The sequence below is a fragment of the Pseudophryne corroboree genome, chromosome 5, assembly GCF_028390025.1.
Source record: "Pseudophryne corroboree isolate aPseCor3 chromosome 5, aPseCor3.hap2, whole genome shotgun sequence".
NCBI classification, from domain to species: Eukaryota; Metazoa; Chordata; class Amphibia; order Anura; family Myobatrachidae; genus Pseudophryne; species Pseudophryne corroboree.
Genome location: NC_086448.1, coordinates 540,158,496 through 540,177,553, shown reverse-complemented (window position 1 = coordinate 540,177,553; position 19,058 = coordinate 540,158,496). Strand labels below are relative to the sequence as shown.

General features: G+C 46.2%; 1 long non-coding RNA gene across 4 annotated transcripts in view; it reads left to right on the top strand.

Annotated features, from left to right (window-relative positions):
• Window positions 1-19,058, top strand: part of LOC134929197 (uncharacterized) — an 82,247-nt gene that overhangs the window by 41,224 nt on the left and 21,965 nt on the right. For all 4 annotated transcript variants that reach the window (XR_010178369.1, XR_010178370.1, XR_010178368.1 and 1 more), the window contains one exon: window positions 82-148. This is a non-coding gene — a long non-coding RNA (uncharacterized LOC134929197). The remainder of the gene's footprint in view (window positions 1-81; window positions 149-19,058) is intronic.

Sequence of the window (19,058 nt, the reverse complement as noted above, 5' to 3'; positions counted from 1 at the left end):
AGTTTCCAGGTTTAAACATTAGTATCCTGGGGACAATTATCTTCATGATGAGTAATGATTATGTCTCTTTCCTGATGGCAGAACACCTGGCTTGTCTACGACTGTGGAGATCTGAGACATGTTGCTTTCAGCTTCTTTCTGTATCTTTGTGAGTATAATTATGTCCTGTTTCACTATCAGTGAAGCACTGATGTTTTCTGCTTTCTATCATTTATTGCTACATTTTTCACAAACACTTGGTACTTTCATATACGGTACTTCTTCGCATTAAAGGACAATATAATCCAGAAATGTTACATTTCACTATACAATGTATAAAGACAGTATGCCACACTTACACTTGCTTACCTCTACAGCTTTATTTAACTGTAACGTGTGATTGAGTTTTCCCTCCCTTTCCAAACTGTAACAGGCACATTCCACAAATCCAAGGCAATAGTTAAAGAGTCTTCATTCACTGTGGTACAAAAAGCACAAATACAAATGTGTCCTGCTCCACTAGCAGGGGGGTCACCCCGACCAAAGCATTCTCCCACCTAACTAGTCAGCCCAGACCAGGGACTCTTGGGGAAGTGGGGAACCCCCAATAAAGTTGTCTCCAGGGCATCCAAGACCTGGACTCTGCCTATTCCTGGCACCTCTGGGCAGTGGTTGCCATGTTGATATCAGTTCAGTAAAAGTTAGAATAAGGTTGTCTTTTACAGGAGGAAAATAGGTCCCTGTAAGTCTCCCCCACATGCCGGTACCTGGAGAACCACAAGTAGCAGAATGTGGGGAATTAAAGTCATGCTGGTAACTATAGTTCCCCAGTAAAAGAAATATTAAAATAAAGACAGAACACACACTGTAGATGGTATAACTTTAATATACTCACTGACATTCAACTTCCTCAGCAATCCACAGCCTGGGCTGACTAGTTAGGGGGGAGAATGATCCTAGAAATGTTTTTGAGATGGAAACGGCAGGTTTGTGAGAGGTACTGAATGTGTGGTTTGAAGGTGAGGGAGGAGTCAAGGATTACTCCAAGACGGTGCACTTGGGGGCTAGAGGAGAAAGTAGTGCCATCAATAGATAATAAAATTGTGGGAGGTGAGGTTATGTGGGAGGGAAGGAAGATGATCAGCTCAGTCTTAGACATGTTAAGTTTAAGAAATTGCTGAGACATCCAGGAAGAGATAGCAGAGAGACAGTTGGATATATAAGGGAGGAGAGGCAGATTTGAGTATCATCAGCGTAGAGATTATATTATAAGTCAAAAGAGCTAATGAGCTCAACTAAAGAAGATGTGTAGAGAGAGAAAGGGAGAGGCCTAAGAACAGAACCTTGGGGACACCTACTGGTAGAGGAAATGGTGGTGGGGGGATGGAGTCATGGGAGAAGACAGAGAAGGATTAGTCAGAAAGGTAGGACAGCCAGGAGAGGGCAGTATCATGCAGACCAAGGGAGTAAAGGATTTGCAGGAGGAGAGGGTGTTCCACAATGTCAAATGCAGCAAAGACATCATGGAGAAGCAGAGAGTAGAGGCTCTTGGATTTAGCAACAAGGAGGTCATTGCAGACTTTCGTGAGGGTAGTTACAGTGGAGTTGAGAGTACAGAAACCAGACTGGAATGGTTCAAGCAGTGAGTTGGAGGAAAGAAAGACAGTGAGGTGATTGTAGACTATATGCTGAAGGAGCTTGGAGTCAACAGGAAGGAAAGAGATGGATCGGTAGTTGGAGAGAGTGGTTGGATCAAGGTTAGGTTTTTTTAAGTATAGGGAAGACAAGAGCATGCTTGAAGGCAGAGGGGACAGTGCCTGATGAGAGGGAGAGATTGAGGAGAGGGGCAAGATGGGAACATGTAGAAGTAGAGAGGTAGCAGAGGAGGTTGGAAGGAATAGGGTCAAGTGGGGAGGTGGAGGAGGGTGAGGAATGGATGAAGGCATTGACTTCCTCGCCAGATACAGGGAAGAAAGATGACAGAGTCAGTAGGAAGCAGAGGGGGGTCAGAGAATGGAGGAGGGGGGTTGCTCGGGGTGGAATGTGATGTCCTGTGGTATGGAGTCAATTTGGATGTGAAATAGGTGGCAAAGTCAAGAGCAGAGAGTAAAGAGGGGAGTTGAGGTGGGGATGCACAGAGGAGCGAGTTGACAGTGGCAAAGAGGCATTGAGGATTTGAGGACTGGGAGGAGATTATGTTCTTGAAGTATGATTGTTTGGGTCGTATGTTTCACCATAGTCAATCCCTGACTTCTGGGTATAGGCTTTTGCAATCAGCAATCTACAAAACACCCATTTCCTTTTAAGTCTTTCAATGACTTGGTCTTTGAGCCATGATCCATGTGTCCTTCCGCATGTGAAAGTCCAGCTTTTCTATAACTTCTGCTGTCTCTTTAAATACAATGTTGCATACTTCAGTAGATTTTTAGTAATTGGATTCCACAATCTGTAGCCTTTACTTTCATGGCAATAGCTACACATGATGTACTTTATTGATTTTGAATCCAACTTGCATCTTCTCCTCTTTTGGTATATGGACATAAGCAGTACTTCCAAATGTGTCATTCTTGGTTGTCTCTTTGACCAGGCTTCAATAACTGCTGTGGACAAAGCTTCCACCAAAACATACATCTTGCTTTCTCCGCTAGTGTACATATTACTCATTCACTAATACCATTTTCTCTTACGTCATAGAGGATGCTGGGGACTCCGTAAGGACCATGGGGTATAGACGGGCTCCGCAGGAGACATGGGCACTCTAAAGACTTTAGGATAGAATGGGTGTGCACTGGCTCCTCCCTCTATGCCCCTCCTCCAGACCTCAGTTAGATCCTGTGCCCAGAGGAGACTGGGTGCATTGCAGGGGAGCTCTCCTGAGTTTCTCTGAAAAATAATTTTGTTAGGTTTTTTATTTTCAGGGAGCATTGCTGGCAACAGGCTCCCTGCATCGTGGGTCTGAGGGGAGAGAAGCAGACCTACTTAAATGACAGGCTCTGCTTCTTAGGCTACTGGACACCATTAGCTCCAGAGGGTCGGAACACAGGTCTCATCCTCGTCGTTCGTCCCGGAGCCGCGCCGCCGTCCCCCTCACAGAGCCGGAAGATAGAAGCCGGGTGAGTATGAGAAGAAAGAAGACTTCAAAGGCGGCAGAAGACTTCAGATCTTCACTGAGGTAACGCGCAGCGGTACCGCTGCGCGCCATTGCTCCCAACACACACATACACACAGATGTATTAACCTGGAGAAGGCATAAGGTAGTGATAAACCAGTGATGAGTGCAAGGTGATAAAGGCACCAGCCAATCAGCTCCAATATGTAAATTAACAGTTAGGATCTGATTGGCTGCTGCCTTTATCACCTTGCACATATCACTGGTTTATCACTTCCTTATGCCTTCTCCAGGTTAATACATCTGCCCCTCTGTCTCTCCAAAGGGCCTTATTGTGGGTCAGTCCCCATATTTATTTATCCCAGTGTGTGTGGGAGTGTCAGTACGTGCGTGTCGACATGTCTGAAGCGGAAGGCTCGTCTTGGGAGGTAGCGGAGCAGATGGTGGTGGTGTCTCCGTCGGCACAGCCGACACCTGATTGGGTGGACATGTAGAATGTTTTGAATGATAATGTGGCTTTATTACAGATTGGACAAAGCAGAGTCCAAAGACAAGCAGGGATTTCACCCATGGTTTTTACTGTGTCCCAGGACCCTTCAGGGTCCCATAAATGTCCCTTTACCCAGTTAGCAGACACTGATACCGACACGGATTTCGACTCCAGTGTCGACTAGGATGATGCAAGGTTGCACCCATGGGTCACGACAATATTCAATATAGGCTTATTGCAAAAAACTTTGTTTTGCTTATCACAGAGGACTCCTCTGTCCCTGACACGAGGGTCTGCATATTTGAAGAAAAAGAACCTAACTCATCTCATGAGCTGACCGTGTTATTTAAAACAGCTTGGGAGACTCCTGACATTAGACTGCAGGTTCCCAAGGGTTTTATTATGGCGTATCCTTTCTCCTCAAAGGACAGGTTACCGTGGGAATCCTCGCCCACGCTGGACAAGGCCTATACGCCCTGGTCCAAGAAGGTAGCATTACCGTCTCCTGATACGGTGGCCCTATAGGATCCTGCGGATAGTAAGCAGGAATCTACCTTAAAATACATTTTATGCGACTGCTGGAGCCCTATTTAGACCTGCAGTAGCGTCGGCATGAGTAGGTAACGCAATTACAGCTTGGGCTGGTAACTTGTCGCCTAACATTGACACCCTAGATAAAGATAGTATGGTGTTGGCCTTAGGTCACATCAAGGACACAGCACTATATATGAGAGAGGCTGCGAGAAATATTGGGTGTTTGGGTTCAAAGGCTAAGGCCATGGCAGGTTCTGCTAGTAAGTCCCTGCGGACCCGTCAATGGACAGGTGATGCTGACTCAGAGAGTCATATGCAAGCTTTACCTAGCAAGGGTAAAGTTTTATTTGGGGAGGGTCTCGCGGACCTGGTTTTCACAGCTACCGCGGGTAAGTCGTCTTTTTTTGCCTTATGCTCCCCCACAGCAAAAGGAAACACCCTAATAACAGATGCAGTCCTTGCGGTCACGTAAGTTCAGAAAGGGGCGTGGCTTTATTTCCTCGCCAAAGGTAGAGGTAGAGGAAGATCACCGGCTACGGCCAGTTCGCAGAAAAAGTGTCCTCCCCGGCCTCTACCACATCCATCAAAGAGGTGCTTCCACATCGATTTTCAAATAGGCCTTGCCAGCTACTTCCCCGGAGCGGAAAGTAGTTTTGGCTGCCATACTAAAGCTGGGTCAACAGCAGGTGTTTATCATGGTTCCCCTAGTGCAATAGGGAAAAGGGTTTTATTCAGCCCTATTTGTGGTCCCAGAGCCGGATGGCTCTGTCAGACCAATTCTGAATTTAAATTCCCTAAACCTATATTTAAAGTCTTTGGGGACTTCCTCAAATAGACATGATGGCGTCTCGCCTCAACAAGAAGCTTCGGAGGTATTGTGCCAGGCCAAGGGACCTGCAGGCAGTAGCGGTGGACGCCCTGGTGACACCATGGGTGTTTCAGTCGGTCTATGTGTTCCCTCCTCTTCCTCTCATCTCAAAAATATTGAGAATCATAAGACGAAAAAGAGTGCAGACAATACTCATTGTTCCAGATTGGCCTCGAAGGGCCTGGTACTCAGATCTTCAGGAAATGCTCACAGAAGATCCGTGGCCTCTTCCTCTCAGGGAGGACCTGTTACAGCAGGGGCCCTGCGTGTTCCAAGACTTACCGCGGTTACGCTTGACGGCATGGCGGTTGAACACCAAATCCTAGCTGGGAAGGGTATTCCGGAAGAAGTCATCCCTACTCATACCTATAAAGGCTAGGAAGGAGGTGACGGCAAAACATTATCACCGTATCTGAAGGAAGTATGTTTCTTGGTGTGAAGCCAAGAATGCTCCTACAGAAGATTTCCACTTGGGCCGATTTCCCCACTTTCTACAGACTGGAGTGGATATGGGCCTGAAGTTAGGCTCCATTAAGGTACAGATTTCGGCCCTTTCTATATTCTTCCAGAAAAAATCGGCTTTTATCCCAGAAGTCCAGACTTTTGTAAAGGGAGTGCTGCACATCCAGCCTCCTTTTGTGCCCCCAGTGGCACCATGGGACCTTATCGTGGTGTTAATGTTCCTAAAATCTCACTGGTTTGAGCCTCTTCAAACTGTTGAGTTAAAATTTCTCATGGAAGGTGGTCATGTTGTTGGCCTTGGCATCTGCAAGGCGGGTGTCCAAATTGGCGGCCTTGTCTCATAAGAGCCCCTATCTCATTTTCCATGTGGATAGAGCAGAATTGAGGACTCGTCCTCAATTTTTGCCTTAGGTGGTGTCATCGTTTCATATGAACCAACCTATTGTGGTACCTGTGGCTACGGGAGACTTGGAGGATTCCAAATCCCTTGATGTAGTCAGGCCATTAAAAATTTACGTAGCCAGGACGGCTCGAATTAGGAAAACAGAAGCTCTGTTTGTCCTGTATGCAGCCAACAAGGTTGTCGCTCCTGCTTCTAAGCAGACTATTGCTCGCTGGATCTGTAACACGATTCAGCAGGCTCATTCTACGGCTGGATTGCCGGTACCAAATTTGGTAAAGGCCCATTCCACTAGGAAGGTGGGCTCTTCTTGGGCGGCTGCCCGAGGCGTCTCGGCTTTACAGCTTTGCAGAGAGACTACTTGGTCGGGTTCAAACACTTTTGCTAAATTCTACAAGTTTGATACCCTGACTGATGAGGACCTCATGTTTGCTCAATCGGTGCTGCAGAGTCATCCGCACTCTCCCGCCCGGTTTGGAGCTTTGGTATAATCCCCATGGTCCTTACGGAGTCCCCAGCATCCTCTAGGACTTAAGAGAAAATAAGATTTTAAACCTACCGGTAAATCTTTTTCTCCTAGTCCGTAGAGGATGCTGGGCGCCCGTCCCAGTGCGGACATATTTCTGCATGACTAGTATATAGTTGTTGCTTACATAAGGGTTATGTTACAGTTAAGATCAGTCGTTGGCTGATACTGTTTTGTTCATACTGTTAACTGGTTGCGTATATACCAGGTTATACGGTGTGGATGGTGTGGGCTGGTATGAATCTCGCCCTTAGATTAACAAAAATCCTTTCCTCGTACTGTCCATCTCCTCTGGGCACAGTTTCTCTAACTGAGGTCTGGAGGAGGGGCATAGAGGGAGGAGCCAATGCACACCCATTCTATCCTAAAGTCTTTAGAGTGCCCATGTCTCCTGCGGAGCCCGTCTATACCCCATGGTCCTTACGGAGTCCCCAGCATCCTCTACGGACTAGAAGAAAAAGATTTACCGGTAGGTTTAAAATCTTATTTTTCCCAGGAGTATAGGCAATGGTCAATTAATGCTCTATTGCATATTTTCGCAAGAATTATTCCAGCTCTTAGTTGAGACATTCTCCACCATTATCAGATTTCGGTACTTTGAGTCTGTGGCCTGTTTGATTTTCTACAAGTCTCTTGTAGTCTGCAAATTTTTATTTGTGTCATTCTCATGAAATCATCTATTAATGTCACATAATATATGTATCCAATAACAGACTTTACTTCCATCGGACCACACACTATCTCAAGTTGTGCTGTAGCTCTACAGTACTTGTGGATTTTGGAAATGACTGATGACTCTGTGTCCCGAAGGTTCAACTGTCACATGTGGTATTCTCTGTGTTAGTCACTGACATTTTTGTGACTAGCACGTTCTGTAGCTTCTGAACATTGTCACATCCAAAGTGAGCAAATCTTCTATGCAAGGGTTCCAATGACTAAGATGTCATCATTGCGTAACATTACTGTGTATCAAGGACATACAATTGCTGGTGTCTTGAGCCAGTAATTGTCCCACTTCTGTTCCACGCAATGAGCTTTCCTTTGGCTAAAGTTCACAAATACATTTGGATTTCTTTGACTTCTGTTCTTGATCCAATTCTCAAGCCAGCTTTAATTGTCCCAACTTTTGTGTCTGTCAGTATTTGATTGACAATTCCCTTGATTGTGATAGGATCACACTCACTCAGCTTTGTGAACCACTTCTCATTGCAGCTGAAATGTCTGGTTGCACCTGAATCGATATACCAACAATCCTTTCTGTGATTATCTGTGACACCCAGGACCAACAGATCTGTCATCACATTTCTGGGTCTACACAGGATTCACTTTTTTCTGCAGTTAACTGCTTTGTGACATATCTTATGACAGTTATAAACTTTTCAGTCCTTGCTTGTAATGCAGTTGTCTCAGATTCACAGGGTACATGTTCCTTAAACTGTAATAGCTTTGCTCTTACTGTGTCTGTTGACAACTTTGCAGTGTTTGCCTCTAGCGCCACAACTAAGAAGTCACAATCTTTCCAGCCTCAATTGCACTTCCATAGCAAATTTCCATGCAGTATAATTTTCTGCACCATTTAATTTAATGAACCACAATAAAGGTGTAATCACTGCATGTATGCTTCTTACACCCATTATTTTATTTCTGTGCCTTAAAATGTGTTTGCCATGACACTCTTTAGCTTAAAAAACAATGTGCTGCTGAAGCTGTCTGTCTATACATGTAGCCAAGATAGCGCACCAGCGCTGCTGAGTGCCTGAGACACTTTTGTATACGCTCTATGCACCATGTGTGTCTTTTTCCCAGGTTAGGATGCCTTCTGTAAATAAGCATTCTGGGTGCCCTGTTATGAAATGTGTGCTTTTAGATCCTCTGTACATGTATTTAGATACTTATCAGTCTTGTGCACCTTGGAAATGAGTGTACAGGTCTTGGTTTGACAGAATTAATGTGCACACCAGTGTAATGTAATTTGACCCAAGGACAAGTTCAGTGTAGCTTAACTAGGCAGTGTGGTTTATTGAGCAAGTGGTAGTACAGCCATACTCACTGTTACACCGGTAGTTGAATATGAAGCAGAACGTGATCCAGACCACTAGCAGTTTTATCACTATGCAACACGAGCCTCTGCTTAGGGCCCTTCAGGTCCCAGAGAGTCCATCAGCACCTATCAACTGTTTTAACAATTTTAATTTAGCTTCCTCCTGCCTTTATGACTGACTCCGCCTCCAGTCCCTGCACCTTCAGTCACATTCTCTGTATTTAGGACACACATTTTAAAATTCTATCATACCCAGGGTTCAAACCCATCACCTGTTACACAGAAGGCAGACACCTTACTGATGGAGCTATTTTCTCCTGCATCGGAAACATGATAATTCTATCTACAGTGTATGAAGCTACTTGTAATTGCCAGAGAAAAAAAATCAGCATTGTGACTGAGCAGATCTATGTAGTGTGTGGCTGTATGGGATTGGATGTGTGGCTCCACACTACATAGATCTGCCTAGTTGCAATGGTTCTGAACTGACAATTATAAGTAGCTTTATATAGTTTACCTCCAGTGTAATAGGTTTAGGGCTCGAATCCTGGTTATGACAGAATTTTAAAATGTCTGTTTTAAATACAGATAATGTGACTAAAGGTACACTAAGGTGCCTGCCTACAATGTAATAGGTGACAATGACAGAATTTTGAAGAGCATGATGGTTAAAAAATGTGTGATTTAAAATAAAGAATAATGCAACTGAATGCAATATAAAGACAATTGGTGTCCAAAAACATTTTCTATATATATTTGTCATACTGTGTGTGGTGTGTATATGGCTATAAGGACAGTGTGTGTGTGTGTGTGTGTGTGTGTGTGTGTGTGTGTGTGTGCAGCTATGTGGCTATGTTGGTGTGTACGGCTATGGGTCAGTGTGAGTGTGTATGCGGCTATGGGGCAGAGTGTGTGTGTCCAGCTATTGGGAGCGTGTATGTGTGTCTATTAGGCAGGGTGTATGTGTGACTATGGAGCAGTGTGTGTGTGTGCGGCTATGGGGGTAGTGTGTGTGTCTGTTTGTGCAACTATGGGGGCGGTATGTGTGTGCAGCTATGGGGGTAGTGTGAATGTGAAAATAAGATTTTTCTTACCGGTAAATCTATTTCTCGTAGTCCGTAGTGGATGCTGGGGACTCCGTAAGGACCATGGGGAATAGACGGGCTCCGCAGGAGACAGGGCACTTTAAGAAAGAATTAGGATACTGGTGTGCACTGGCTCCTCCCTCTATGTCCCTCCTCCAGACCTCAGTTAAGGAAACTGTGCCCGGAAGAGCTGACAGTACAAGGAAAGGATTTTGGAATCCAGGGTAAGACTCATACCAGCCACACCAATCACACCGTATAACTCGTGATAAACTTACCCAGTTAACAGTATGAACAACAACAGAGCATCAGATAACCCTGATGCAACCAAACATAACCCTTAAGCAATAACTATATACAAGTATTGCAGAAGAAGTCCGCACTTGGGACGGGCGCCCAGCATCCACTACGGACTACGAGAAATAGATTTACCGGTAAGTAAAATCTTATTTTCTCTAACGTCCTAGTGGATGCTGGGGACTCCGTAAGGACCATGGGGATTATACCAAAGCTCCCAAACGGGCGGGAGAGTGCGGACGACTCTGCAGCACCGAATGAGCAAACACAAGGTCCTCCTCAGCCAGAGTATCAAACTTGTAGAACTTTACAAAAGTGTTTGAACCTGACCAAATAGCCGCTCGGCAAAGCTGTAATGACGAGACCCCTCGGGCAGCCGCCCAAGAAGAGCCCACCTTCCTTGTGGAGTGGGCTTTTACTGATTTTGGAAGCGGCAATCCAGCCGCAGAATGAGCCTGCTGAATCGTGTTACAGATCCAGCGAGCAATAGTTTGCTTTGAAGCAGGAGCACCCAGCTTGTTGGATGCATACAGGATAAACAGCGACTCAGTTTTCCTGACTCTAGCCGTTCTGGCTACATAAATCTTCAAAGCCCTGACTACATCCAGTAACTCGGAATCCTCCCAGTCACGAGTAGCCACAGGCACCACAATAGGTTGGTTCATATGAAAAGATGACACCACTTTTGGCAGAAATTGTGGACGAGTCCGCAATTCTGCCCTGTCCATATGGAAAACCAGATAGGGGCTTTTATGTGACAAAGCCGCCAATTCTGACACACGCCTAAGGCTAATAGCATGACCACCTTCCACGTGAGATATTTTAACTCCACGGTTTTAAGTGGCTCAAACCAGTGAGATTTCAGGAAACTCAACACCACGTTAAGATCCCAAGGTGCCACTGGGGGCACAAACGGGGGCTGAATATGCAGCACTCCCTTTACAAACGTCTGAACTTCAGGAAGAGAAGCCAGTTCTTTTTGAAAGAAAATGGATAGGGCCGAAATCTGGACCTTAATGGACCCCAATTTTAGGCCCAAAGTCACTCCCGACTGTAGGAAGTGAAGGAAACGGCCCAGCTGGAATTCCTTCGTAGGGGCATTCCTGGCCTCACACCAAGCAACATATTTTCGCCATATACGGTGATAATGTTTAGCCGTCACGTCCTTCCTAGCCTTTATCAGCGTAGGAATAACCTCATCCGGAATGCCTTTTTCTGCTAGGATCCGGCGTTCAACCGCCATGCCGTCAAACACAGCCGCGGTAAGTCTTGGAACAGACAGGGCCCCTGTTGTAACAGATCCTGTCTTAGAGGTAGAGGCCATGGGTCCTCTGTGAGCATTTCTTGTAGCTCTGGATACTAAGTCCTTCTTGGCCAATCCGGAACAATGAGTATTGTTCTCACTCCTCTTTTTCTTATGATTCTCAGCACCTTGGGTATGAGAGGAAGAGGAGGAAACACATAAACCGACTGGAACACCCACGGTGTCACTAGTGCGTCTACAACTATCGCCTGAGGGTCTCTTGACCTGGCACAATACCTCTGCAGCTTTTTGTTGAGACGGGATGCCATCATGTCCACCTGTGGCAGTTCCCATCGCCTTGCAATCTGCGTGAAGACTTCTTGATGAAGTCCCCACTCTCCCGGGTGGAGGTCGTGTCTGCTGAGGAAGTCTGCTTCCCAGTTGTCCACTCCCGGAATGAACACTGCTGACAGTGCTCGTACGTGATACTCCGCCCATCGAAGAATTCTGGTGGCTTCCACCATCGCCACCCTACTCCTTGTGCCGCCTCGGCGGTTTACATGAGCCACTGCAGTGATGTTGTCTGATTGAATCAGCACCGATTGTTTGCGAAGCAGGGTCTCCGCTTGACTTAGGGCGTTGTATATGGCCCTTAGTTCCAGGATATTGATGTGAAGGCAAGTCTCCTGACTTGACCACAGACCCTGGAAATTTCTTCCCTGTGTGACTGCCCCCCACCCTCGGAGGCTTGCATCCGTGGTCACCAGGACCCAGTCCTGAATGCCGAATCTGCGGCCCTCGAGAAGGTGAGCACTCTGCAGCCACCACAGAAGAGACACCCTGGCCCTGGGGGATAGGGTGATCAGCCGATGCATCTGTAGATGCGATCCGGACCACTTGTCCAACAGATCCCATTGAAAGGTCCTCGCATGGAACCTGCCGAAGGGAATGGCCTTGTATGACGCCACCATCTTTCCCAGGACTCGCGTGCAGTGATGCACCGACACCTGTTTTGGTTTTAAGAGGTCTCTGACCAGTGTCATGAGTTCCTGAGCCTTCTCCGTCGGGAGAAAAACCTTCTTCTGGTCTGTCGTAGGAATCAGCTGCGACTTTGGAATATTCAGAATCCAGCCATGCTGTTGTAACACTTCCCGAGAGCGTGCTACGCTGATCAGCAACTGCTCTCTGGACCTCGCCTTTATGAGGAGATCGTACAAGTATGGGATAATTGTGACTCCCTGCTTTCGCAGGAGCACCATCATTTCTGCCATTACCTTGGTAAATATTCTCGGTGCCTTGGACAGACCAAACGGCAACGTCCGGAATTGGTAATGACAATCCTGTACCACAAATCTGAGGTACGCTTGATGAGGTTGATAAATGGGGACATGAAGGTAAGCATTCTTTATGTCCAGAGACACCATAAAATCCCCTTCCTCCAGACTTGCGATGACCGCTCTGAGCGATTCCATCTTGAACTTGAACTTTTTCAGGTATATGTTCAGGGATTTTAAATTCAATATGGGTCTGACCGAACCCTCCGGTTTCGGTACCACAAACATTGTTGAATAGTAACCCCTTCCCTGTTGAAGGAGGGGAACCTTTACCACCACCTGCTGGAGATACAATTTGTGAATTGCTGCTAACACTATTTCCCTCTCTATGGGGGAAGCTGGCAGGGCCGATTTGAGGTAACGGTGAGGGGGCATCACTTCGAATTCCAGCTTGTAACCCTGAGACACAATCTCTATAGCCCAGGGATCCACCTGTGAGTGAACCCACTTGTGGCTGAAATTTCGGAGACGCGCCACCACCGGCCTGGCTCCGCCTGTGGAGCCCCAGCGTCATGCGGCGGATTTAGTGGAAGCCGGGGAGGACTTCTGTTCCTGGGAACTAGCTGTATTGTGCAGCTTCTTTCCTCTACCCCTGCCTCTGGCAAGAAAGGACGCACCTCGGACTTTCTTGCCTCTATGTGATGGAAAGGACTGCATTTGATAATACGGTGCTTTCTTAGGTTGTGAGGGAATATATGGCAAAAAATTTGACTTTCCAGCCGTAGCTGTGGAGACCAGGTCCGAGAGACCGTCCTCAAACAACTCCTCACCCCTGTAAGGTAAAACCTCCATGTGCCTTTTTGAGTCGGCATCGCCTGTCCATTGCCGAGTCCACAGGACCCTTCTGGCGGAAATCGACATTGCATTTATTCTAGAGCCCAGTAGGCTAATGTCTCTTTGGGCATCTCTCATATATAGGACAGCGTTTTTTATATGCCCCAGGGTCAGTACTATAGTATCCTTGTCCAAGGTATCAAGTTCCTCAGATAAGGTATCTGTCCATGCTGCTACAGCACTACACATCCAGGCCGACGCAATCGCCGGCCTTAGTAGGGTACCTGAATGTGTATAAATGGACTTCAGGATACCCTCCTGCTTTCTATCCGCAGCATCTTTTAGGGTGGCCGTATCCTGTGACGGCAGGGCTACCCTCTTGGATAAGCGTGTTAAAGCTTTGTCTACCCTAGGGGAGGATTCCCAGCGTAACCTGTCCGTTGGCGGGAAAGGATACGCCATAAGCATCCTTTTGGAAATCTGCAGTTTTCTATCTGGAGATTCCCAAGCCTTTTCACATAACTCATTTAACTCATGTGAAGGGGGAAAGGTTACCTCTTGCCTTTTTTCCCCATACATATAAACCCTCTTGTCAGGGACTGGGGTTTCCTCTGTGATGTGTAACACATCTTTCATTGCTATAATCATGTAGCGGATGGTTTTAGCCATTTTAGGCTGCAACTTTGCATCATCGCCATCGACACTGGAGTCGGAATCCGTGTCGATATCTGTGTCAACAACTTGGGATAGTGGGCGCTTCTGAGACCCCGACGGCCTCTGCACTGTAGGATCAGGCATGGGTTGAGACCCTGACTGTCCCAAGGCTTCAGCTTTATCCAACCTTTTATGCAAGGAATTAACATTATCATTTAAAACCTTCCACATATCCATCCAATCAGGTGTCGGTGCCATCGGCGGCGACCCCACATTCATTTGTACCTGCTCTGTTTCCACATAGCCTTCCTCGTCAAACATGCCGACACAAGCGTACTGACACACCACACACACAGGGGATGCTCTATTTGAAGACAGTTCCCCCACAAGGCCTTTTGGAGAGACAGAGAGAGAGTATGCCAGCACACACCCCAGCGCTATATTACCCAGGAGTCACACAGTAACTTAGTGTTAACCCAGTAGCTGCTGTATATACTGTTTTTGCGCCAAATTTATGTGCACCCCTCTCTTTTTACCCTCTTTCTACTGTGATTCTGCAGGGGAGAGACTGAGGAGCTTCCTCTCAGTGGAGCTGTGGAGAGAAAATGGCGCTGGTGAGTGCTGAGGAAGAAGCCCCGCCCCCTCAGCGGCGGGCTTCTGTCCCACGTTTTGTGTAAAAATAATGGCGGGGCTCATGCATATATACAGTGCCCAACTGTATATATGCTGCTTTTGTCAAGAGGTACCTAATTGCTGCCCAGGGCGCCCCCCCCCCCTCTGCGCCCTGCACCCTACAGTGACCGGAGTGTGTGGGTTTAGTGTGGGAGCAATGGCACACAGCTGCAGTGCTGTGCGCTACCTCATATGAATTGAAGACTGGAGTCTTCTGCCGCCGATTTCGAAGTCTTCTTGCTTCTGACACCGGCTTCTGTCTTCTGGCTCTGCGAGGGGGACGGCGGCGCGGCTCCGGGATCGGACGACCAAGGGTGCGTTCCCGTGTACGATCCCTCTGGAGCTAATGGTGTCCAGTAGCCTAAGAAGCAGGACCTATCTTCTAGTGAGTAGGGCTGCTTCTCTCCCCTCAGTCCCACGTAGCAGAGAGTCTGTTGCCAGCAGATCTCTCTGAAAATAAAAAATCCTAACAAAATACTTTCTTTCCTAGCAAGCTCAGGAGAGCTCACTAAGTAGCACCCAGCTCGTCCGGGCACAGATTCAAACTGAGGTCTGGAGGAGGAACATAGAGGGAGGAGCCAGAGCACACCAGTATCCAAATTCTTTCTTAAAGTGCCCTGTCTCCTGCAGAGCCCGTCTATTCCCCATGGTCCTTAAGGAGTCCCCAGCATCCACTAGGACGTTAGAGAAATGATAAATAAAATCAATTCTATGGACCCTAACATCAAATTCACGTATGATTCTAGCACACAACCAGTGCATTACTTGGATGTGACAGTAAGCCTAAATGATGAAAATGATTTCATCACATCTACTGTATGTATTACAAGGAAACAGATCGTAACACGGTCCTACAAGCTGATAGCCATCATCCCACAACATCTAAATGAGGACTACCATACTCTCAGTTTTTACGACTAAGACGCATCTGTAGTGACCCGTTGGATACAAATATACAAATGGACAAGATGTTATCAAAGTTCCTGAAAAGTGGATATCAGTGGAAAGCATTAAAATCTTCCAAGAATAGAGCACTAGCCACATCTCCAGAGGATGTCTTGATGAGTTCAAACACCAAACCAATGAGCAACAAAATTGTGTGGACAAAAGATTACACCCAGCAGATCTCTCTGAAAATAAAAAAACCTAACAAAATACTTTCTTATAGCAAGCTCAGGAGAGCTCACTAAGGTGCACCCAGCTCGTCCGGGCACAGATTAAGTTTGGGGGCCCTCCCTCAACTACATTTCTCTAACGTCCTAGTGGATGCTGGGGACTCCGTAAGGACCATGGGGAATAGACGGGCTCCGCAGGAGACAGGGCACTTTAAGAAAGAATTAGGATACTGGTGTGCACTGGCTCCTCCCTCTATGTCCCTCCTCCAGACCTCAGTTAAGGAAACTGTGCCCGGAAGAGCTGACAGTACAAGGAAAGGATTTTGGAATCCAGGGTAAGACTCATACCAGCCACACCAATCACACCGTATAACTCGTGATAAACTTACCCAGTTAACAGTATGAACAACAACAGAGCATCAGATAACCCTGATGCAACCAAACATAACCCTTATTTAAGCAATAACTATATACAAGTATTGCAGAAGAAGTCCGCACTTGGGACGGGCGCCCAGCATCCACTACGGACTACGAGAAATAGATTTACCGGTAAGTAAAATCTTATTTTCTCTAACGTCCTAGTGGATGCTGGGGACTCCGTAAGGACCATGGGGATTATACCAAAGCGAGAGTGCGGACGACTCTGCAGCACCGAATGAGCAAACACAAGGTACTCCTCAGCCAGGGTATCAAACTTGTAGAACTTTACAAAAGTGTTTGAACCTGACCAAGTAGCCGCTCGGCAAAGCTGTAATGACGAGACCCCTCGGGCAGCCGCCCAAGAAGAGCCCACCTTCCTTGTGGAGTGGGCTTTTACTGATTTTGGAAGCGGCAATCCAGCCGCAGAATGAGCCTGCTGAATCGTGTTACAGATCCAGCGAGCAATAGTTTGCTTTGAAGCAGGAGCACCCAGCTTGTTGGATGCATACCTTCCCGGCCCTGCACCATAACCCTAACCCCCCCTTCTCCTGCCTAAACCTAACCCCCCAGCCCCACCCCGTGAGGCAGGATGCCAGTGCATCCCGCTGGGGGCGCATTTGGGATTCAGACTGTCGGTATTGTGATGCCGGTATCCCTAGTGGCGTCGGTATTTAGGGAACATAACTGCATCCCATTTGATGTGTACAAGTGGTACATTTTAAATTTGATAGAGACCTACATTTGAATTAAATCCTATATTTTAGAAGTAATCCTGCAAAAATACATTTTTATATCCATACCTCTAAACATCCTTCTCGCTTGGGTAGAGAAATGGTCACGCTCTCTTTTCTCAGTTTGGGGATATTTATCAATGCTTGAAGAGAGATAAAATCGTGAGAGATAAAGTACCAACCAATTAGCTCTGAATTGATATTTTTCAAACACAGCCTGTAACGTGTAAGGCAGAAGCTGAATGAATAGTATTTTATCGCTCAGAATTTTATCTCTCTCTGAGCTTTGATAAATACCCCCTCATGGGGCATATTAATCTTTTTTTTCCCTAAAATAATGTGAAAACAGGTGTTTTCACACCCTTTTACATTATTTTATATCACGTAAATGTTTAAAAGGGCTTTTGGAGACGTTTTCATTTAAAAAAAAAACACCTGCAAGCCCTTTAATTCGCATTGTTTTAGTAAGCAGATTGCATTTCCCATACTTATAACGGGAAATCTGTTTCAAATTTAGTAATTTTGGGGGTCTTGCCATAATAATGCCATCTACAGGCTTCCACCTGTTTCCTCTACTCCTCTGCCCTTCCTGCATGCTGATAGAGAGCACAAAGCTAGTAGTATTTCATAAGAAATACTGTAGTTGTAATAGAAAATAAATAACATTAAACATACTTGCATCAGGATTGGTTGGTCAGTGCGGCCTTTCTCTGTGACCCAGTGACCTGTGCGGTCAGCTGAGCTGCAGTGAAGTCCTGGCAGGCATGTCAGCTGGTGGCACAGATCAGGTGACTGGGTCACAGAGGAGGAGCCCTCCGATCACCCATCTTGTGCAGGCAAGTTCAATTTTATTAAATATTTATTCTAACAAAGGAGGCAGGGATCTGGGCAGCAGGGGGTGGGGACAGCACAGTGGGAACAGGGTGGCCAAAAGCCGCAGTAGAGCAGTGAAGAAGTAGCTGGCGGCGCATGTGCAGTGACACTCTGCATTTTTCATCACATCTGCATCTGAGATGCGGATTGTGATACATATGCTTGTTAGTCAAATCAAGACATGCATGTCTATTGCTTCTGTAGCACCAGGCTGTAACTAACGCATCTCAAATCCCTACCACTGGGGACATCTCTCCATTACTGCTGGCACTGATTAGTCTTGCCTTAAAATCTCTAATCCAGAACAGATATGAATTATGAATTAAACAGGTTCAAGACTACATTTCACCTGATTTGAAGCCGCAGAACCTGTGTAAATCATAGGTGCCTCAGATTATACTACTGATGTATATCGTATTTTATGTATTTATTTTTGTTAAACAAAGTACAATCCCTGTATATTGTGACAATGAAATAGTTAAAAAGGGTATAATAACGTACCTCCCAACATGACCCTCTCCAGAAGGGACAAAATGCTCTGTTCCTGGACTTTTCTCTTACTTTAAGATTGCCGGCACCTGTTTTGAACTGTTAATGGATAAGAAAGGTGTTTCAGCACAGGTGATGATGACAATCATACATTAAGAAGAAAGTCCAGAAGCAGAGCATTCTGTTCCTCCTGGAGAGGGTCATGTTGGGAGGTATGGAATAACAAATTTGAAGTTAATAGAGTGGTGCGTAATCTACAAGAATCACACACATGAATGTGTGCCAATGAGATTTCAGGTGAGGGGAAGGAGTGCTAGGCTGAAGCTGTGCACTGGGAAACCTTTGCACGGGCCCAGGAATGAAGCTGCTGAAATCTGACCTCTGTGCCTGATTAGGACTGAAACTCAAGGCAGAGCCGGCCCTAACCAATATGATGCCCTAGGCAAGATCTTGGCTGGTGCCCCCTAGCACCACCGCTAGTTCCGCCTCTGACCCTGCACCCATTTCCCAGCACCATCACCCCCCACCCATAGCAGTCCTTTTTTTGTTTTCAAACCCCCTGTAATTTAAATAAGAACAGTGTGCACATTCAGCGCACAGCCCAAAAAGGTATGTGTTTTTGCTGGCAAGGGGCATGGCCACACAATAGTAACCCCAATTCAAATTATGTCTCACAGTAGTGCAACTTTATTCACAATTTATAATGCGATAGTGTCCCTTATTCACATTAAATCACACAGTAGTACCAATTTACCTTATACAGGTTGAGTATCCCATATCCAAATATTCCGAAATACGGAATATTCCGAAATACGGACTTTTTTGAGTGAGAGTGAAATAATGAAACCTTTGTTTTTTGATGGCTCAATGTAAACAAACTTTGTTTAATACACAAAGTTATTAAAAATATTGTATTAAATGACCTTTAGGCTGTGTGTATAAGGTGTATATGAATCATAAAT